The sequence below is a fragment of the Melanerpes formicivorus genome, unplaced genomic scaffold, assembly GCF_026170545.1.
Source record: "Melanerpes formicivorus ecotype bairdi unplaced genomic scaffold, bMelFor1.0.p_v2 SCAF_20, whole genome shotgun sequence".
NCBI lineage: Eukaryota > Metazoa > Chordata > Aves > Piciformes > Picidae > Melanerpes > Melanerpes formicivorus.
The window spans coordinates 1,889,384-1,911,799 of NW_027142372.1; the positions used below are offsets into that span (position 1 = coordinate 1,889,384).

Genomic DNA, 22,416 nt, shown 5'->3' on the forward strand with positions numbered 1-22,416 from the left:
GTATGCTCGTGGCTTTATTCCAGGGTCTGGACCAGGCAACTTGAGGCTATGCAATTTGAGGCAGTTTCAAGCCAGACAAGGTCCAAGCAGGTTCAAGCATGCAAGGCTTGAGCAAGGCTTGAGCAAGGCATGAGCAAGGCATGAGCAAGGCAAAAGCAAGGCACAGGCAACTAGAAATCAGGATGGATATAAATCTTGCCTGAGATTCAATTGGGCCAATAGGGCAACAGAAACCAGCACATAGTTACCCAATGAGAAGGGGTTCTGCCAGGCTGTGGCCAGAACACATGCCCTTACCATAGCTACAGGGTTGTTTACCAGACACGCATCGTCCTGTCCCCTTGTTCCTTTTCCCTCATTACCCTGGCCTTCTGCAGGAAGGAGGGGAGAGAAGGGGACCATGTCTAGACACCTTAGTGTCTGTCTGGGTTTGTGCTGGGGCTGTTCGGCCCTACTATGACAGGAACACACATATCTTGGGTTCAGAGGAAGTAGCATTTAAAAAATGAACCAACTTTCTTGGACTCCTTAACAATATTTAGTTCCTGCAGGTCTTAGAATAGATTGATATCCTTCCTAACTTCTTTGCAAGCATTCAGGTGTAACTTAGATGAGTAAGGTATGGAGATGAGCAGGCATGTTTCAGCTACATGAAAGAGGTTTATATTGGCATTTCAGAATGGAAAATAGAGTATGCATTAAAAATACCTCTTGCAACATAAAAAGCAATGTTAAAGACTGTGCATTGGCTAAACCATTGTTGGATTGCTCAAAATGTTGGCTGACAGAGAAAATGAGGGAGGTGACTTCAGCAAACACCAAGTCTGTCTTACATGGTATTTAAAAAGAAATGTAATAGATTCCTTTAAGTACATGAGCATTCTCTCAGATTAAATTCTTGCTCAGTTTCCACTTAATCTTTCAACCCAATCAAGGAAAAGTTAAGTGGAAATAATAAAAATGCATTATTTTGAGTGAGAATTTTTGTCCTGAGACTGGAATACTGGGAGACTATGCTGGAAAGAGAAATTGAGAGCTAGTAGCACATCTATGAGCGATTGGCTCCCAGGATGTTGGTAACAGATATGCTTAGTGTGTTCACTTGCCCATAGCTGCAAAGGGCTGTGTCAGGGTATTTTCTGTATGCAGAGAAAAACTGGAATGACAGACAAAACACAGGTTAAAAGGGGAACCAGACAAGGTAAATGAGAGATGAGATTAAGCTGGAGCAGACAAGGAAAAGAGCATCTTTACCAGACACAGGAATGAATGGTTAAACTTTAAGATTAAGATTGGACTCCTTGCAATTGGCTTGAGCTCAGTACAGAAAGAGATTTAGTAAGTTAAAGAGGCATACTCAGACATACTCAGAAGAAATATATCAAGTATTGGCACAAGGCCTATTTACCATTTAATTCCCACTGCACAGAGGTGAGCCCCACCTTGGTGTGTGATAGGGCTGCTTGATCAGTTTAGCTGCTCTTCAGGGGCAAAGCTGTGAGAGAAAACTGCACATGGCCATCTAGTGCAAGGCGCTGCTTCCAGCTCTCCCTGCCTCTGAAAGTTACTCTAATAGTAAAGATGACAAGGTAAAGGTACAGAGACTTGCTCAGAGTGGCAGGATGCTGTGCATGCATTATGAGCATGAAATCAGAGTTCTCTGGTCTTTGTGACATGACTTGTGGGAATGCTATACCAGGTAGCAACAGGTTTGCCAGTGCGATCATACTTGCAGTGTCTGCACTGCAGTGCTCTGACCTGCACTATTCAGCTGAAAGCAATGCAGCTGCAAAAGCAAGTGCCACCTGAGAGCTTGTGCTGTCTCTTCTGAACCTATCAGGATGTAGCTACAGCTGATGGTAGAACCTTTGCCCCATAATCCCTGGCTACTTTTGTTTGCTCGTGTGCAGACCTACTGTTCCAGTATATGCATGTGCATACATATGTGTGAGAGAGATTAAATTTTGCTGTTAATGGTATCATACAAATTGTGTCTGTTTCCTATCTGATGCAGTTTGAGACTGGGAAATATAATCAGCTAATATAATAAGTTATGTAGATTCTCTGAAACTCTTCACTTAGTTGGCTACACATGGGCTTTGGATGTTACATTACTACATTAAGGGTACTTCCTTGATGCATCGTTAAAATCAGCCACTTTTATAGTCTGTCTTCATCTGTGTGAATCTGGCTTGGCACAATTAGTTGCAAGAGCCACAAAATAATTGTCTATGACTGACAGATTTATTTTTTTTTTCCCTAACTCATCAGTTAAGAGCTCCTTAATTGTGGAGACTGTAGGAGGCCTCATGTCCCTCCTGCTCCTCAGGACTTGGTCTGCAGTTGCCAGCAAGTAGGAGTCGAAGTAGCTTGCAGCAAATTAATCAGCTACATGAATGCTAGCAAATAAGTAAAAGCTGATAAAACAATAAATCTTCACTTGGCAAACAGCAAAGGAAAAGATTACTGAAATTTGTTGGCTGGAATTGGAGTTTCATTTAGTCTTACTGACCTAAAAATGGCATCCATGGGTGGAAGGAATATGAAGCTTTTGAGAAAAGGAGACTACTTGGAGCAGAAGCAGAACTTCTATCTTCCAGGAGGACAGTGAAGTATTTGTATTTCACAAAGGACTGAAGCTGATTAAGCAACTTTCCCCACCCAGGCCATATGGTCTGCTCTTGGCTGCACTCTAGCATGTTCTCCAAAAGGTAGACCTCTATGGAAGCTTAAAAGTGTCAGGGAAATGTGCCTGGCTCTTCATGCACAAAATACTGGTTTGCCTTCTGTATGCGCAGAGAGGTGTAGGCAATGTGTGCTGCCTGCTGATGTCTCCCTGAGAGATGTCTCCCTGTTCTGAGCTAGGGACAGCCATGCTGTGCTGCATGCTGCGCTGGGGATAACAGGGCCTCTGGAGCCTCTGCCCTCCCTTGGGGTACACGGGAGTCTCTCATTCATTCATTCATTGATTCTACCTAATAAAAATATGTTAGTGTGGGAAGCTGGCATCACACCCAGCTTGGCAGAAGTATCAGGTTCTGCAGGAGAAATGAAGTTCACAAAGTGATACCACGTCATACCCACATAGCCCAGTAATAATGCTCCTGATATGTATTATTTTGGAGCAGCATCCTAGCAACCGTGTCAAACAGAATAAAAACCACGAGAACAAAGAGCACATGTTAGAACGACCCTGAAGCATGTCTAAATTAATTATGCCTCTTAAATCTCTGGATAAAAATCAGGTGCTTATTTAATTATTTCTAGCACAAAATCAAAACATTACTCTTTCATTTATGATGATGCCAATTCTGCCCAGATTGTGTTGGGTTTCCTGCTATCAACAGCAGCTATGTAAAACTTGATGTCTTTCCATGATTTTAGAGAACCAGGAATAAAGTGGCTTTCCCTTACCTGAAATTGTAATTTAGATAGATAGATAGATAGCTTTAAAAAAAATAAAATAAAATAAAGGTTTGTATCACTTGGGAAAGAGTATTTTAAACTTTTACCCAATATGTGAAATAAATCATAATAACTATGTGGACTGTACAAATCAAAGCAGTGCAAACTCTGAACCAATTAATCTTGAAGACACTTGTGTAAGAGAGGATGGCTACCAGGGTAACCAAGCTACAGGAAACTTAGATTTATCAAAGTGTGTACTTACCCTGTAACCAAAAAAGGAGCTATGTCCCATCATTTCCATTTCCTGAGACAATAAATACACATTTTAAAGGCATGGTTTCCCAGGCAAGTATTATCTGCAAAATAGTGTATTCTCCAAGCATTTCAGCAGGAGCCTGTGCACGTTGCTAACTTCAAACTAGCTCTCTCTTTAGCAAATAAAATGCAGTTTGGCAAAGTGCAACATAAAACACGTCTGCAATCTGCATATAACATACAACCAACATGTTTTTTAAAGTCAGAATCCTGACCCACAGTTATGTTCCTCATGCTTTTCTATCAGTAGAACTGTCCCACAATCAGAGCTGTGCTGCTTTAAAACTGAAATATTGTACTGATGGATGATTCACAGCCCTAATTTAGTGACATGAGCCAAAGAAAATTGCAAGGAGTTGATCCTTTCCAGGGTTGGCTTAGTGTTTCACAGCCGCCTCCTGTTTAATCAGAATGTTTGCATTTGTTATTATTTTCACCCATCTCTCAGTCCTCATTAATATTAATCCATGTCTCCACACTAACATGAGCTGCAGGAACTGTAGCCGTAATTGTGTTTATAACTGTAAATACAATTGATAGCCGTTGCACCATATGAGCATAAACTTACACGTACAGGATCTCTTACATTGTGAAGAAATGTTTTAAGTGAATTCCAGTGTCAGTTAAATTGATAGTTCAAGGTATGAAATTCAGCACTGAAAAATGGAAATGCTTTTTTTTTCACACAACACATGATTTAACTGTGGGCCTGTCTGCCCCAGCAAATTGTTCAGACTGAAATTTAGAAGGATTCAGATTTAGATGCTTATATATGGATATCAGAAATACCTAATGTTATAATTAATACAACAAAGAGTGAAAGGAATATTGCACCTCATGTTCTAGGGTGTAAATCAGTAACTACTAGAGAGTAGGATATGATAGCAGGCTGTCTACATCTGTCCAATAGTGTGCTTTTGCATTTCTCCTGACATAGGAGGTACTGATCAGCACAACAAGACAACAACTACTACTTTGGTTCTGACACAGAACCAATTGTTTCCAGAGGTGCTTTTTTAAACAGTCTTTCTAAGCAGGAGGATCTTGCTCATGCTGTTATAGCACACAAATTCTTTAGTCCAGGCTCAGAACAGCAAGACAGAACGATCTGCAAACGTATGGCATCACACCATTCTTCCCCCAAAGACCCCATTTAACGTTCCTTACTGACAGGCTGTATTCAAGTTCAGCCTGATTACTTCTTTTGTAAATTTAAGATTTGAAACCAGTTTTCTTATTGTCAGTTGGTACCCTGTGGGTCGTATCGTGTAGTCTGAGGGTCTGCTTTTATTCCTCTTGTTTAAACCACATGAGGAAATGGTCTCCAGTTCTATACCTAATATACTCATTCTGTTCACAGGACCAGACTAGAGCTACTTGGGAGTAAATCTTCTGAGATAAGCATAGTGTGCACATCAAGTGTCTGCAGATCTGCTCCCATGGGGCTGTACTGTTCACTTCCATTTGTACAAGGTGGATGTGGCCACTCTGGTGTAAGCTGCCCACGACAGCTTTCCTCTTCCTCCCACACCTGTTAGCATCTTGCTTTTTCAAATATTTTGCTGTGAATACATTTGATGAATCTCTGGTACAATAACTAGACTGATCAATGGCTTGAAATGGGTTTGATAAGCCACATGGACTGTAAGTCACAGCTTACAAGTGATGTCAGGTGGTAGAGCCAGGAAGAAACTGGAATTTCTCTTCCTGAAAAGATGCCTAATTTTGAAATAATGAGATATGTGATCATCTTGATGGTCTTCTATTTACCATTATCCAAATACTCTGTAGCATTAATTGGTAGCCCTTGATGGCCCCCAATGTGCTGGGGAGGTGTTACCTCTTTTTGTCTTTTATGTAAGCCAGGTAGCAAATAATTGCAGCTGCTTGCTGCTTTTCTTCTACTAAGGAGCAGCTGTAAGAGTGCCATTGGAAGAAGTTCAGGGCCAGGTCTACATCAGCTCTTGCTGGTTTCAGCAGTCTATACCCATATCCCACTGAGAAGGAAGGAATTTCTAAAGTGTGGCTGAGCGTCCCTGCCCTACTGCAATCTCTGTCAAAGGGGAGGGTGCTGTCTACCCAGCAGGCCACCACTAGCAGTACAGTTTAAAGCTCTGCAGCCCCAGCACTGTCAAAGCCACCATCCTTCCCACATCATAGTGCCCTTAAGAGCACAGATACTGAAAGTCTCAGGAGACAGGTATCCTGGGCTGCTGGTAAAGCTGGAAGAAGCTATGTAAAGCACAGATAGGACATTCCAAAATTGGAAAGGGATGGTGCAGTGATTTGCAAAGCATTAGCAGCACTGCACTATACTGCACTAGAGGGATAGAAGGTGAACACTCAGAAACCCCAGATATATCCTATAATAACAAATACAGAGCTAAAGTAAAGAAGAGAAGAAGCAATATGGTTAGTATCCGATAATATATCTACCCTCTAGCCACTGCTGAAAGACATTCTAGCCCACACTAGATTTAAGATGGATGAGAAGTTTGCTGTCAAACAGGCAAGGCTTAAAAGAGTAGAGGAACTGAAGGTTTGATCTTTAACACCAGATGGAAAAGAAAAAGATGAAAGAAAAGTTAATCAGAGACTTTTCTTAAGCTCTACTGATTACTGGAAAGCTTTTGACATGGTCTGTAGTATGCAGAAGTGAGTGGTGAGCCTTGATATTAACCAGCTCACCTATCAGGGCTCTTTCCCCCCTCCCCCCCCAGAGTTTAACAACTCAGTCAATAGCCTGCTGGTGAGTTACTACATTTTCCATCGCAAAACTAACAAGGTATTTTTAATTCATGACCCTCCCAATGACACTAGTGACTGTTTCCTTTAAAAGTAAGTCTCATCCCCAGTGACAATGGAAGAAGGTCCATTGTCCACTTGGGAGAAGTGATGGTCTTCTCCCAAGATGCAGAAACTGCTCTGAAGGAGATACCTTAGGTCAGTTTTTTAAAGAACAAGGATTCAAGTGACTTTTAAGCAGATGATCTCTGTGAGGGTTTGGTGGTATTGGTTCATTCAAAGAGCTCCTACTTCCCCTCCTGTTTCTTTGGGCCACATAGGACACTGTCCTGGTTTACTGAACTGGAGAGGAGGCAGCAACTGTAGGGCTTTTATGAATCCTGAAATACTGGGCAGACATCAGGAATGGGTCAGTCCTTTTATACATATTCCCCTCCTCACTTTGAGAAGCCATGAGTACATTGGGCATTTCAGTAGAAGCTACCTGCACAGAGACTCAGTTCCCTGTGAGATGGGGTCTCTGAAGTACCTTTTGAATTTGAATTACCCTGAAGACTGTTGGCAATGAGTAATTGCAGCCATCAGATCGGTAGCATTCATTGCAGTCTCTTTGAGATTTAAACTGATAACTCAACAGATCATCTCTCTGGCCAGTCATATGACTTAGAGAATGATATAGCTGCTATTCATCTTCACATCTTCCTGTAGAAGATGAGGATGATATTATCAGTAGTTTGCATGTGGGCAGCGAATGCACAGGAGGCTATGGGATTTGTTTCAAGGTCATGGTGTTTGTAGCTCAGAGTTGAACCCCTTAAACACGGGACCTTTCTACCTTGTTCTTACACCTAATGTCTATGAATATACTTTTTTCCCCCTTATGGTTTAAGCTGTTCTGCTGGTTCCCAACTTTGAAGCAGTTTCCTGCTCTTCCATGGCATGGTTTTTTAACTCATCCACTGAAAGCATATGGGGCTTTTCCTAGCAAGTGAGTGAATCTACAAACTTGGAAAGGCATGTGAACCAGAGCTTGAATCTCAGCCAAATAATTTGTTCTGGCTTTAATCAAGATGTCTTCTTTTAACTTCAAATATAATTTTTTTTAATCCCATATCAAAACTTCTAGTGTCACACTATGAAATCAATAAATGCTACCAGTCATTTGACTCAGAAATACTTCAAAGCAGCCTGAGTGATAGCCATTATTTTATTTTTTAAAAATATTCATCAAAGCCACGCAGTTAATATGAAGGCAAACCAAAATTAACAGCAACAAAGAAATGTGTCAGTTACGTTTTGAACTTGCAAAATAGCACAAATCCTGCTACTAGTTTTGCATTCAGAGTTTCTCTTCTCCCATTTCTATACTGAAACCTTTTAATATTTCCCTCTTTCTTGTTCTCAGCATAACTAGTAACTTAGTTATGCCAATAGTTTTAAAGTAATTAGTTCATGTTATTCCTCACCTTAAGGAAACCATAAGTCTTTCGGCTCAGATTCTCCTATACAGAGTACTCTGTAAGGAACCTGACCTGACTCAACAGTACACTTCAGTTGTGTGTTGAAGTCTCATCAACTTCAGTAGCTCTGCTTTTAAGCTAAGCATGTGATTGTGGGCATTCCTGAGTAAAAGTCATACTGTTTTATCTTATTCCATAAATAAAAACTGATGGAAGCGTTTACAAATGAAGTTCCAAGGTAAAACAGAGTTTGGAGATCTTGTCCATTTATTATAGCAGCCACTACCCAATTTTACTGTGTACTATAATGGTACTTAAATTTATGTAGTAGAGATATTTTGACTGTAAAGATTTTCACAAGTGTTTATTTTTAAATACTCTTTATCACAATTTCTGGAATCAGTAATAAGAATTCATGCTGTGTCTTATTTTACAGTAGATGGATCTGGGGTTTGGTAGATTCAGATCACGGAAGTTTATTTTGTACTTCTCAAGAGAGGTAACTAGCAGGGAGCATCCCATCTGTATGTAGCTTTGGGTGGAGTCATCTCACCTAGCTTTAGACATTTACAGCATAGACACCTGATTTAGTCTGCCTGGGCTCTGCTCACACAGTAGAGCAAGATCAGCACTTTCAAGTGTGTCAATCTTCTGATTAGTTTCAGGCATTGATTTTAGGCGGAAATGAATCATGTTGTAAAGTGCCTTTTCTTACTATTGACTATAAAAAACATTTAGGGCTGAGATTCACTCACACTTTTTTCTTTTATCTGAGGTACCCTGGAGTGCCTCCCAGGCCACCAGCTGCTGCCCCAGTGCAGATCTCTCAAAGATCCTGTGTCCTGTGGGCATATCTGGATGCCCTGGGCGGAGGTGGGGGGGCATCCAAGATGTAATAAAGGCCTCTTTTTGGATGACTGAATCCCTGATCACCTCAAAGTCAGGTGAGCCTATGAAGTGGGCCCACAACAAAATGGAGCATATTCAGAGCCTGGAAAGTTTAGTCTGAACAAAACCTGAGAACATGTTCTTCAGAAAAAAAGATTCAGGAAAAAAACTGTGGAAACAACTCATATCTTTAAAATGGAAAAGTTTGACATCAGACCTTAGCTGCTGGAGAGTTTAAGCAAAGAATATCCAATGGTTTGATTCCTATTTCAAGGTCAGGACTTCCACTGCACAGTGTGTTTAAAAAATATAGAATTCAATTGGAAAAAAATGTGTTACTAAGGCAAGTGAGGCCTTGACGTTCAGTTTTGCCCATAGAGAAGCAGGAGGAAAGGCAGAGTGAGACTAATTAGTCTCTTTTCTCCTTGTGTCTCCTTGTGCAGGGCGATACCGCAACATGACCGTATCTTGTTGCTCCATTATTGTCTCTGCTCTGCTGAGTTTTCCCAACTTTTCCACTGCAGGAGTTCAGTGGCAGAGAGCGAGATCTCCCTTGGTTTCTTGTGCACACCGATGTGCCAGCAGGTTGGTACAATCTGTGAAATTTGTCTATTGCACAATGGTGATGTAAGGGTGTAAGCTGCTTTTGTGGGTTGTGTTTCCCCCTGCAGCTCAGGGCCCGGCCACTGCTGGGAACTGCTCGCCTTGTCCTAGTCTTGTGCCAGTGGCAGGTGTCCTCCCATACCTCTTCTTAGCCACTGCTTTTCATGGCCAGTTAGTATTGCCTGGTGTGTCAGGCTCTGTCCCAGCTTCATCATCACTTCTGGGCCTTCTGCTGACCCAGTGCCACTCTGTAGCTCAATTTCAATTTATACTTGTCTAAGATGCACTTGTGTCCCACTCTGCCTTTTCCTCTGACAGGTTTATCCTGATACAGAAAAAGGAGATGGCAAAGAATTAGTTCAAACAAGAAGTAATGAAAACATATCTATCTGAATACATTGTGCTGGGTAAAGTTCCAAAGTGGAGCATAAACAGCTTTCTCAGCGCCCTGCCTGGAACTAACCTTTTCTTCTCATATTTAACAACTGATTACTACTGTCTCCACCAGTTTCCCATCCTCTTGTCCTGATGCAGTCCCCAGTGATAACCACAAACTCTAGCTCAACTCAGGCCATCTGGGAAGGGGACCCAAATGCTTGTATACTAGTTGAATGAGAATCTGCTGAGATGGATTAGTGACAAGGAAATTACCCAATCAACAAGACAATGGGAAATTTGCTTCAGAATTATATACTGTTCGTCCATGACTGTGTCCTTCTAGTTGCAGCAGAAAGTGACTGAAGTATACTGTGTAGCATGTAGAACTGCTCTGTAAGGTTTAGCCTGGAGAAGAGGAGGCTCAGGGGAGACCTTATTCCTGTCTACAACTACCTGAAGGGAAGTTCTTTCAACACTATTTTACCATATTAATTCAATAAAATATGTCCTATGAAGAATACTGTATTATGGCAAGTTGTAGCCAGGAGGTGGTTGGTCTCTTCTCCTAGGCAACCAGGACCAGAACAAGAGGACACAGTCTCAAGCTGCACCAGGGGAAGTTTAGGCTCAAGGTGAGGAGAAAGTTCTTTACTGAGAGAGTTGTTAGGCATTGGAATGGGCTGCCCAGGGAGGTGGTGGAGTCACCATCCCTGGAAGTGTTCAAGAGGGGACTGGACGTGGCACTTGGTGCCATGGTTTAGTCATGAGGTTTGTGGTGACAGGTTGGACTTGGTGATCTTTGAGGTCTCTTCCAACCTTGGTGATTCTGTGATTCTGTTTCTTGAGAATGAGACAGCTTAAATCTCTGTGATGATCATTAAGCTCCTTGAAGAAAGCTAAAAGGAACATTCGAAGTTCAGATACAAGCTGATTATAATTTAGAGCCCCACTCTTTGCTCTTGATGCTCAGGCATAAGACTGGAGTAGGGTTAGGGGTGGGAAAGGGAGAACTTTCAGAGCTGAGTTTCCAAACTAGTCTTGTTCATCCCAGAAAGTCTGTCCATAGCTAGTGTTCCCAGCATCATCTCTGGCTAGACAAAATAATTTACTGCAAGGGATGCTTCAGCAGTCACTGGTGAGCTCCAGGAGAGACTATCATCTCAGGTCTGGCAAGCAGATTTACCTTCAGTTTCTCAAGAAGTGTCTGCCCTTTGTTTGATTGAACTTTTTTCTAACCATGAGTTCTATCTGCTTTGTAGTTTTAATTTCATTGTTCAGTCCTGCTTTTAGGGGAGAATTTATGAACTCTTTGATGCTGTCTTCTCCTTACAAAAAGGATTTAAGAGTGGGACATTGTATAATGGTATGTGCACTTGGCACAGCAGCCAGTAAATAGGATGGTTTTTGCTAGCTACATGATTTGTGATATGTTTCACCTTCCATCTTCCATATTGTAATTATTTCAGCATCTCTGTCCTTCTTGTCCATTATACTACCTTCACCAGCAGTGTGGAAGTGAGCACACTGTGCACAAAGATCACATGTGTTCCAGCTGCTTCCCTCACCTGAGGCCAGGACATGGGGTACTGGGAGTGCAGAGGCTGGGGAGAAGCAGCAGGGGGCTGAGCACAATGTGGGGGCTTGATGCCTCAGTTTTGGTTAAGATAGAAAAGAACAGGCTGATCTGCACATACAGTCTCAACTTTGCACCAGCAGCAGGGGTGTTTTGGCTATGGTGAGAGCAGTGTGTCTTTGCCAGCAGTTGGAGTGGATCTGCAGGGAGAATGCGAGAATTTACACACAGGACTTTGCTGATGCTGAAGTATTAGTGCAGGAAGGGAAGACTTGTCTGTATGGAGTAGTACAGAGCATGAGATGGCAATTTAATATGTACAAGGGAAGTCTGAGCAGTTTTTAGGTAGGTATTGGACATTTTATAGGTACCTGTTAGTTGCAGCATGAGGGCAAAATTGACTGGCAGCCTTTGGCCAAGTGGGAGCCAGACAGGACACCCCAGGTGGGAGAGGAGCTTCTGAAACCATTAGTGCTTGCCTGATGCAGTGGGCAGGGCTGGATGAGGTGGGAAACACAAAAGTGAGTTTGAGGGACATGACCCCTGCTCTGACCACTAGAAAAGGCTCAGGTGATGGTGGTGGGGCCAAGAGTGATAGAAGGGCAGGGGAGTGAAGGGGATGGGACCTGCTGAGGCAGCAGGGGCAGGGCTGCCATTGGGGCCCGAACATGAGAGGAGGTGACTGCTGCTGCCCTGCCTCACAGGGATTTGGCGGGAAACACCGAAGGTACCTCAGGGAGTGGACAGAGCCTGGAGGGTTTCAGTGGAAAACCCTGACCATACCCCTGGGAGGAGACAGTGAGGTAGGAGCCTTGAAGCACAAGAGTGTGTTTTGAGCAGAAAGTGATGAGATAGCACATGCTGGTAAAGCTGGGGAGAGTGGCCTCCCAGTGTGTCCACAGGCTTAACTGTTAACTGTGCTTGGGGACAAGGATACTGAGGTTGCTAAGCCTGTCCCAGATGTTTCTCTCTTTTCTGTAGCACCCGACAGTCAGGGAAGGAAATGGACAAAGGAAAAAAACCCAGGGAAATCCTATATCACAACACAGGTACCACTTACTGCTCAGTGTCACAGACCTGAAAAACTGTTTCTGTCTTGGCCTTCAACAGCTTCTGGTTGTAAAGGGAGAACACACGTCCCCCAATGAAAGGCCATAGTACACCACAGGTTGTGCACTTTGCAACTTTCAACCCTACCTTGCCATTAGCTCACACTTACAATATCATATCACACATGGGATTTTAACTTTGCAGCAACTGCTGTGTTTGGTTTTGCTGTAGGGTGGCTTCCTAAGGAGAACGTGACATTTTTGATGCAGTTGGGATTTTGGGGGAGAAGCTCTTAATGCAGGTGTTTGTTGATGTTGGAGAATTAGTGCAGGAAGAGTGACTGACTTTGTGAAGGCTTGTCTGTGACCTGCAGTGGAGAGAGGGGGGGAGCAATGGGAAAGGATGAAACCTGAGAAGTTTGTACATATGTTGCATTTTAGTTTGAAAAGATGAAATCTGAGTAGTTGGAAGGTAGATTTTTTGATAGTTGAACAGCTGACTTTGCCTGGGTGGTGCCTTTTGTATTGATTGGTGTACAAAACTAATCAAGAGAGGACTTTTGCAAGTGATCTGAATTCTCAAGATGCAGATGACTCCTTTAGGCCTTTTCACTCAGTCTAGCTGGGCTGAGGAGGCCTGTGCATGGCTACACAGCTACCAGAATCAAAGGAGTCAAGTGCTACAAGCTTAAAGTCCTGAAAATTCAAAACCAAAAGGTAACAACCATGGAAATTTCTGGTATCAAACTATGACATTAGATAGCACTAAATTCAGCTGAGCACATATGTATTTGGTGGAGGGTGTGTCAGAAAGCACTGCTGCTATCTGAAAACCCTCTGGAGAATTGTTTCCTAAAGGAAAAAAGGAGTTCCATGTGGTCTTCCCTTATGAGTATTAGAATACCTCAGGTAATACAGATTCTCAGCATGGTAGCTCTGCCCTATAGGTGTGGTGTGCTGAGGTTGGGGACATTCACCATTAACCTGGGCAGCATGGAGCAACCCTTGGAGCAGGGCACATCTCTGTGTATTGCTGCTATCCATTTTCATCTACTTTGCCACTGTGTCCATTTAGGATGACAACTGTAGGATGGAGGAGGTGCCTCAGACATAACTAAGTTACTGTTCAGGCTAACATGTTTTTGTGAACACTTTGTTTTCTTTTCCTACCTGCTAATGTGACACAGCAAGGGCTATTCCGTACTGTGCATGCAGAGCAAAATTAAGGCTGGCAGGCAGCCCAGGAAGCCCTGCCACGTGTCCCAGCTTTACTGCTGCACATTTTTCCTTCAGCTACTTGCAAACAACAAGACCTTCCTGATGATTTGCCATAGAGGTGTAAACAGATGAAGTTCACGAAGAGGGTTTCTTGCAGAGATGGACTGAGTTTGCACTTCAGGCAGTTTCAAAGGTGAAGGTGCTGGACTCCTTCCTCCACAGGTGAAGTCAACAAATTGGCAGGGACATTTCAGAGACATACTTTCAGGAAAAGGAGGGAAAATTATTTTCATTTATTTTCCTAATTCTGAGCACCATTACCCCTCACCTTTGAACCCAGAAGGACTTTATGTGGTGTCATAATTTAGCAAATTACTTCCTCAAAGGAAGGTCAAATATTTTACCATTCGATCAATAGGAAGCGACTTACAAATCATGTGTATTGATCATTATAATCATTCAGAGGAATGTAGGGCAGACACTAAAATCACATGCACTTAGTCTTAATTGCCCACATTAAAGCAATTATGCCCCAAAACTGTCATTGTCTAATGCTATGCACACTACCCAGCATGGTAACTTTCAGCCATACATATTTAATCGTAAATCAGCCTCTCAGGTCTGGTGCACTAAAGACCTACAATATTGCTGTAATTATGCAAATATAACTATGTCTTTTTTCATCAACATGTAAGATCATGTTGCTTTTGGGAGCAAAGTGGAGGAAAATAAGCCCCTCTATTAATGCAGCTGGTATTTAATACATATATTTTACAGCTGTGCTATGTGTTCATGACACAAGTACTTAAAGTGACCTGAAATTGCTAATGAACAGAGAGCCTTTGTAAAAGCAGTCACAGGTCAAGGACTTGCAGATAAAACGTGTTGAGGAGTACATTGATGGTAGGCATGTGTCAGGAGAGTGCTATTTGTTCGAGGATGTTTATGAACATTATTTTCCAAAGGATCATTTCAGCTAAAAGTGTCTCAGACAAATACCAGTTTAGTAGCATTAAAAAAAAAATTGTTTTCTGATCCTGTAAGTGTAAGGTGGGTGCCTTTTCTCTTTTGTCAAGGAAGCCAATGTGTAGTGTCAGGAAAGTTTTGTTTTGATTTGTTTCCACAGTCTCCACTGTGGGAACTGAAAGGCTGGTCAGGAGTTTATTCCTTCTGTCATTAGAGAAATAAATTCTAAATAGATATGGAAAATGAACTATTCTTAGTATGTTACACACCTTGTGTTTTGCAAATTTGAAAGTTTGAAAATTACAACTCTTACCTAGCATGGGACAGCCAAATTTACCCTTCACAGTGAACATGAGCTAAAATCTTTCAAAGTTAATGAGAGTTTTTCTCCTGTCTTGTGGAGATGAGGTCTAGACCAAAGAACAGGAACAGTGGCCCCTCAGTCTGATGGGGTCAGTAGTAGGTTCCAGCCAGCCTCAAACAGTTCCCATGCAGCTAAGGGAGTTCTTCAGAAAAACATATCTTCTAATGCAGCCCAGAGCAGAACAGGTCATGGAAAGGGAAGAATGCACAGGACTGAACTGTAACAAAAAGAGGCAGCCAAAGGAAGGAGTTTCACACTGCTTCACCTAGAGCCTACTTTTAATTCCCAGCTCTCCTCTAGAGGAGCACTGAGCAGGCCATCCTCTGGCTTTCCATGCAGAGGCACAAAGGGAAGGCTCAGAGAGGGAAGACAGGGGACTGTGATTGCCAGGCACCTCCATGCTATCATTTCCTGCTCCTCAGAGCTTTATTGGAGCCTGAAATATCACAACATTTCTGTGAGTGTTGATTGCTACATTGGTAGTTCTGCAGAACATTCTTGTTGCACCTTCTCAGTCTTCAGCACAGTGGGCTGCTGACACACAGGCCTGGGGGTGCTTCTGTAAAGCCCCAGAAGGTAATGAGAGAAGCTGCCTTTTTGGCAGTGGACTCCAGCTAAGGCATGTGCCCCATGGCTGGGAGATGTGCAAAATGCAGATCCTTCAACAAGCTTCTAAACTGCAGGAGCACAGAACAGTGCATGGAAACTAAGAGCTAAACTGATTCAGTCCTGGGAGGATCTCTGACTCCAAATCCTGGCAAATTTATTTTAACAAGTTTTTGGGAATGTCAGCAATGTTTTTGCTGTTCAAAGCAGCAGTGTGTACAGCATAATAAACCTTGTCAGGTGGGCAATGAATCACAAGTGATTTGGTATAGGGAGAAAGTGTGTCATTTGTTTGAGACACCCTTAGCCCCAAAATAGTGATTCAAGCATTAAAATCTGATCAGAGGAGAAAGCCCCAAGCTATTTCAGGGGAAGAAAAAGAACATAAATTTTATGGGCTCAAAATGGTTGCATCAGATCTGATCAGAGCACCAATTAGGTTACAGGCTAGCCCTCGATACAGCCAGTTTGAGGACACATTACCTGTCACTCCCTGCATGGCTGGGTAGTGAGGGGCTGCAGAGTACCTGATCACTTGGGAATCCCAGCACTTCCCTCACTCGTTCCTTCTTTCAAGCAGCAATGAAGTTGTTTGGCTGGATCCTTTATGAAAGTTAAAATTGGTTTGTCATTTTCTTTTTGCCTCTCACACCTTATCTAGTTTCTACATTCTTCCCACTTCAGTAGTCAAAGTGATTGAAAGCCGAAAACTGAGCAGATCTGTCCCTGCAGCAACTTTGCTCGCGTTTCTCATTTACCGTTTTATCAAACAGGCTCTTTGTCTCTGCAGTCCCCTGATGTTGCCTCTGTTACACGGAGATATTCTTCAGGTCATGGGGGTTAAAAGGGGGCTAAAAAGGAGATCATATTGGACTTGCTTTACACAGACATGTAGCATTAGACCCAATGCCCAATAGAGGAAAGATATACTACTCCTATTTGATGAGCAGCAGGCCAATAAATTCATTAATCATCATTTTATGCCTCATCAAACACTTCCCAAGTTCCTCCATGGGAGTTATACAAATTAGCCACTGAAAAGGCAGTAATTTTAGTTTAGCTAGGTAAGTGCTTTTTGATTGCCTTCCTGAACAATGCTTCCCTTGACAAGCTAATAAATCAGCCCTTTCTGAATCAGAAGTGCAGCAAGTGCGAACAATAACTCCACATAGTTTCTCCACCGATTTCAGCTGGAAGGCCTAAGAGGATGATCTGGGATCAAAGTCTCTTACTTTATTGCAGAGCAAAAGCTTTCTTTATGAAGAAGAGCTACAGAGAAATGAGGGAAGGGGGGATTTTTTTAATCAATTAATGAGAGAAAAAAATCTTGAAACAAAAAGGAGGCCTAAGTCTCTGGTGATGGGGCTGCCGGGAGGCCGGTGGGGCGACAGGGCAGGAGTGGGCTCTGCTGCAGGTGAGGCTGGAGGCATAAATGGAAGGACTGCTGCAGAGTGCTGTGGATTACCAGGGCGAGTCAGAATAGAGACTATATTTAATGTGAGACCAATTGATTCCTTGAGTGTTTCAGGTATTTGTAGTGTAGGTTTAGATTTGTTGGGTGGCTTTACAGTGGGAAGCCTTGAGGCTGTGCTGTCTTATCTTTTTTTTCAAATTGCTGCCTTTGACGGTATCATTTTTTTTTAACTTGGCCGTAAATCATTTCACTAATCAGCTGTCACCAGCCAACATGCATACATTGGCATTCAGCCGGAGAATTTGTTTTGGAAGGCCTTTAGCAACAAAAACTATGTTTGTATCAATAATCGTCTGTTAATGTCTCATGCATACGGGTGTAGAACAGGCGGAGGAACAAGGGGAGACAGCGGTAACGGAGAACAGTTTGGTGGAGGCAAAGGGGGCAGAGTATTAATGCCTCGTACAGCGCAGCACCCTCCACCCTGCTGGGGCACAGGTGAGGCTGTACCTGGCGGTTCCCCGCGGCTCCACCGAGCCGGGAGCTCACCCGGGGCAGGGACGCAGAGCCCAGTGCCACCCGCCGTTTCGTGGTCCGAGGCTTCCCCCTCCCCGAGTCTAGACCCGAGGTATTTTAAGTACAGTGTCTCTTCTTCCCTTCATTAACTTTCCCTCCACACATCACTGCATGCCTCTGAAAATAACTTGGCAAACTGGGAGCCATTTATCTCTTTTATCTTGGGACCTGATCCAATTAAATAAGTGCACATTTACATTTGCATCCATCAGGCATGAGCGTGGAGAGGTCTGTGGTTTGCTTAGAGCAAATAAAAGCCAGTTTAGCTGGAAAAGAGGTGTCTGGACCAAGAACACTCGCCCCGGCCTCAGGGGCGATGCGGGCCCGGCACACGGCACCTCTGTCCGCCGGCTACGGGCAGGACGCGGCCCCTAGCCAGGCTGGACGCGCACCACCGCCACGGCAGGGATGGTTATTGCACAAGTGCCTGCAGCAGCCCGAGCCGGGCTCCCGGCACGCTGCGAGTTCGCACATGCTCTAATTATAACAGATGAGTAACGCCGTGCGGAGGACATTTATTTTCTGGTAGTTGGAGGTGAAGAGATTTCTGGCTAAGGATGCTGGCAGCGCCTGGCGACGGAGCCCCGGCCCGGTGGGGCAGGACCCCAGGGTGTTGCTGGGACCTCCGCTCGGGCCTCCCGCCGCATTTGGCCCCACCGGAGCCAATCGGCGGAGATTTTCCTGCCAGCAAACGTGCAAGGGGAGGTCAGAGGAGCTGGGACAGACCCCTGCCTACCGCTGGTGTCCCCGTAAATCAGCCGTGAAAATAACAGGAGGGGCTCCCGTTGAATAAGGGGTATTAAAAAGAGGAGTCTGGGACTGAGGGCCGGGTGGGAGGTGGCCTGTCCGAGCCGTGGGGCAGCACCTCGTACGGCGGTCTCCAGGGTTTGCGACATCCGTTGCTTCCAGCCCCGTGAGGGAAGCGGCCCCGGAGCGGCCCTCCCAGGGGACCCCACGCCTCCGCGGACGCGCAGAAAAATGCTTCTGCTTTTGGCGGAGAAGCAGAAGCGGCCACACTGGGGGTACCCGTATCCCGTCAGGTCCGTGTTAGGCGCTCCCGTGGTGGTAGCGCCGAATATGCTGGCTTCAGGGGGCGAGCTAAGGGGGCGCTAGGCCCAGGGGCTCCTGCCGCAGCCTGGGAGCTTAAAGTGGCGAGCTGGGGCTGCCGGCGGGGCAGGAGGCTCCTGCGGAGCGCTGTCGGGCAAGAGAAGCTCAGGGCCCGCGGTAGAGGCCGCGCCGTCGGGCAGGGCCGGCACGTCGCCGGCCCTGGGCAAGCCATTGCCCCGGCATAGAAAGGTCCCCAGGCGGGGCCGCAGCTTCCGCGCCCGCGGAGCTGCGGTGGAGGAATGCAGGGACAATGCGCCATCTGTCACCGCAGGGCCGCGCCGCGGCCGGGAGCGCCGCCGAGGGCGCCGATTTATGCTGAATGCGCCTTAGAAGATCTCGATGTAGACTTTGTCTTTCTCTGTCAGAGCCAAGTAAAAAGAAACAGCTGGCCTGAATTTTTAGCACCCATAATTAATTAAGAGCTTCATTCCTGGGATTTGATGATTCAATAAAGCAAGACCCTTATTCCCCTATGTGATTCCAGTGAATATCTACTCCACTCCAATCCTTTTGGGTCCCCAGATAGGGCAGATTAACACTTTTTTCTGTGGGAGAGAAGGGAAAAAATGCCTCAAGATTGCATCTGAGGCGCACACAAAAGGTAAATTCAAAACTGCCACTTGTTCTCTGCAAAGGCTCCTTATTCTCCGCTATTGATGTATTTGTGCCAGGTTTTAAAGAAACCAGAGGGGGGGATGAGGAATTAACATATTGCTCATTTGGAAAAACAGCCGGTTTTGGTTTTGGTAACACTTGTTCCCTTGCCAGCCACAGATGTCCTTACTAATAATCTAGGCAGGTCACAGAAAGAGGGGAACGGAGGGGGGGAGGGGGGGGGCCTGAGGGGGTGGGGAAGTGGACTCCCCTGGCACTCCCGTACCGCGCCGAGGCTGCCCCGAGCCCCGGGCACAGCGCTGCTGGGGTGGGCAGTGGTCGCGGAGGCGGGCGCACCGCCGGCTGCGGAATCCCCCGCGGCTGAGGGCTGGAGTTGTGCGCGGGCCAGGCCGGGCCAGGGTGACGAGTTTTCAAAAATGCTTTTAGATTTTTAAAAATTTATCTCCGGTTTGGGTTGAAGTTACGGTACTTTTCCCTGCTGCAAACCCCTGTGATGCTTTCAGTCGCCTCCTTTCAGCTTGCTGCTGGTGTGATTTCCCATGTTCTCCTGGCGGAGGGGCTTTCAAGTAGTTTCCAGGCACGACAAGATGCTGTTTAGATCCTTTTACCGGGTGTGGGGGTAGAAGCCAAATAAGCCAATTAGAGGCGTCCGCGCCGTCCCGGCCGCCGCGGAGGCTCCGCGCAGCGCGGGATCCCCGTAGGTTAATCGGGACAATTGAAAAAGCAACAGTCGCGGGGAGAGCAGCGGGGGGGATGTAAACATGGTCCGGGGTGGTAAGGGTCTAAATTAGGATTTGTTTTGTTTTTGAGCGTGAAAGAGGAAGCAGCAGGGCTGCGGGCTGCACCAGGCTCCCCACGTCTCCCGCCCTCGGTCTCCGCGATTGAGAAGCGGAGCTGGAGATATAGGGACGCCCCATCGCTCCGCCAGAGCTCGGGGCTGTGCCGGCTGCCAACCGCACCCCCAGCTCTGACCGTTCCTTCAGGACGGAAGGGAATTTACCGTGGATGGCACGGCAGGCTGTGAACCCGACCTCCAGGCCCCGCCCGGGGTCTTGTCCTGCAGGGTGCGCCGAGGAGGTGATGGGCCCACTGGGACCGGCATGGTCGACCCCGAGGCTCTTGGGGGGATTTCCCCGGGAAAGCCTCTTTCTTCCGCGGGGAGAGGGCGCTTGGCTTGGCCGGGCGTGAAGGGAAGCCGCCGCCCCCGCTGCCTGCCGGTAAGCCCGTGAGGCTGCAGCTCTTCACCACAGCACCCCCAGGACTCTTGCCGACGCGGCCTGAAGACCGAGGCATTCCTGAGGCCCCACACATGGGGATAGCCGGGACAACGCGCTCCTCGGCCGCGGTGCGGGTTTTGGGGGAGTGTTGGACAGTCATCTGCGGAAGGGGTGATCCGTGCCCTAATCCTGCTGTCACCTGCGCCTCTCAACTCACACCATCGGGGGGGGGCAGCGGGTGGGTCGCAACCCCCCACCCCATCGAGGGCCGCACCAAGCAGCGGGGGCTGCCGCTCTGCGTCCGGGGCGGAAAGGACCGAACTGCTTTCCGCAGCCCCGCAGAGGCCGGGCCCTTCTCACCTGCGCCTGTGGGCAAGCACCTGCTCCCAGGCGCGCTGGTGGGAGCGCAGCCCTCAGGGCCCCACCGCCAGCTCTACTCTTCCCCCTCGCCTGCCCCCACACAGCTCCACGGCGCAGCGAAGCCCTCCTGCCCCAAGAGCTCCGCAGAAGCGGCAGCCTCACTGCGCTGCCCAGCGCCCCAGAGCTCCCATCGTGAAGCGTTGCTCCCGAGTAACTTATGGCAGTTTTAATTTGCAGCAGACGTTATTTTTATTTTAAGATACCCTAAAACCAAACCAACAACAAAAAAGTTGAACAACAAATTAACATGCCAGAGGCAAAAAAAGGCGGTTGCTGCCCCCTCCTCCATAATAGGTTAAAAAAAAAAGAAATTGGGGAAAGCGTTCCTATTTTAAAGAAAGGCTGTATGGCACTTCTCCCGTGGCAGGGGAAACGGGTAAAGAACAACATTTTTGCATGAAATCGATGGGGCTACAATAATAGTTACAGTTTAAAATAGGCGACAGACTGCAACCTAAAGGAAACGGTTAATTCCCTTAGGAATTTATACATCAAACGAAAAGCATATTGAGACCACTGATAGACCTATTCAAAATAGCCCCGATTATAGGGAGTATAGCTTTTGAACGAGGGAAGCTCCTAATCTGCTTTGCAAAATAGCTTTCTCAGTGATTGGAAGATCAGCTGGGGAAAGGTGGAGAGACAATTTAAAAATAGTATCTATAGTTACATTAATAATTAAAATATATTTGTTTTGATATGGTCGTTCCATTGCGGGACCTGCTGTCTCCAGAGAGTGCTTCGGAAGGATTCTTTCAGCCCCCTTTAGTGAAGGGCGCTTGGGAGTTGAGCCAGAGGCGATGCTCCCTGGGAATTGAAGGTGTCGGGAAAAGCCCGGACTGGAGTCGACCCGCAGCCATTTGCCTTTAGACCTCACATGGGGACTGCTCTTGCCCGTCCCAGCTCTGCCCCTGCCCCTCACCGCCCAAGTTTCTCCCGTTTGAAACGAGGCAGGTGAGTCCAACAAATCTCACTGCTGCGCAAAAAAATGCACCTTCCAGCAAGTTTCCCCGACTGGAAATGAAAGATCCAACCGAGGAATTGGAGCGTTTTTTTTTAAAAATCCATTTATAATTTATAAAGTGACAAAATAACATAGTATTATCCCAGGAATATTTGATCTCTTACACATTCATCTTGAAATATTTTTGACTTTAAACTAGATTACCTACAAATACCAGCTAAACCAAGTGAACATGAACTCCATCTTTAAAACATAAAATACAAACTATTTAAGTCCCGCAAAATGGCAATGTGCATGAATAGCTGTTACTGCTAATACATGGCTCTGACAAAGTTGGAGAGATTAATGAATAATTATCTGGCTCGTAAAGCAAAAAGCTCGGACAGAGCGGAGGGGTGTCTCGGCACCAGCTCCAGCAGTCCCAGCGACATTCCTGTCACATTAGCAGCAGTAGTGGGTTTGCATACAACTGACACCCGCAAAACCCGATTTGAACAGGGAAAAAACCGTCCCCGGAGCTGGGTGATGGG

General features: G+C 45.7%; 1 long non-coding RNA gene across 1 annotated transcript in view; it reads left to right on the forward strand.

Annotated features, from left to right (window-relative positions):
• Positions 1-9,382: 9,382 nt before the first annotated feature.
• Positions 9,383-22,416, forward strand: part of LOC137447207 (uncharacterized) — a 41,553-nt gene continuing 28,519 nt past the window's right edge. Inside the window, exon 1 of the long non-coding RNA XR_010988822.1 lies at positions 9,383-9,401. This is a non-coding gene — a long non-coding RNA (uncharacterized lncRNA). The remainder of the gene's footprint in view (positions 9,402-22,416) is intronic.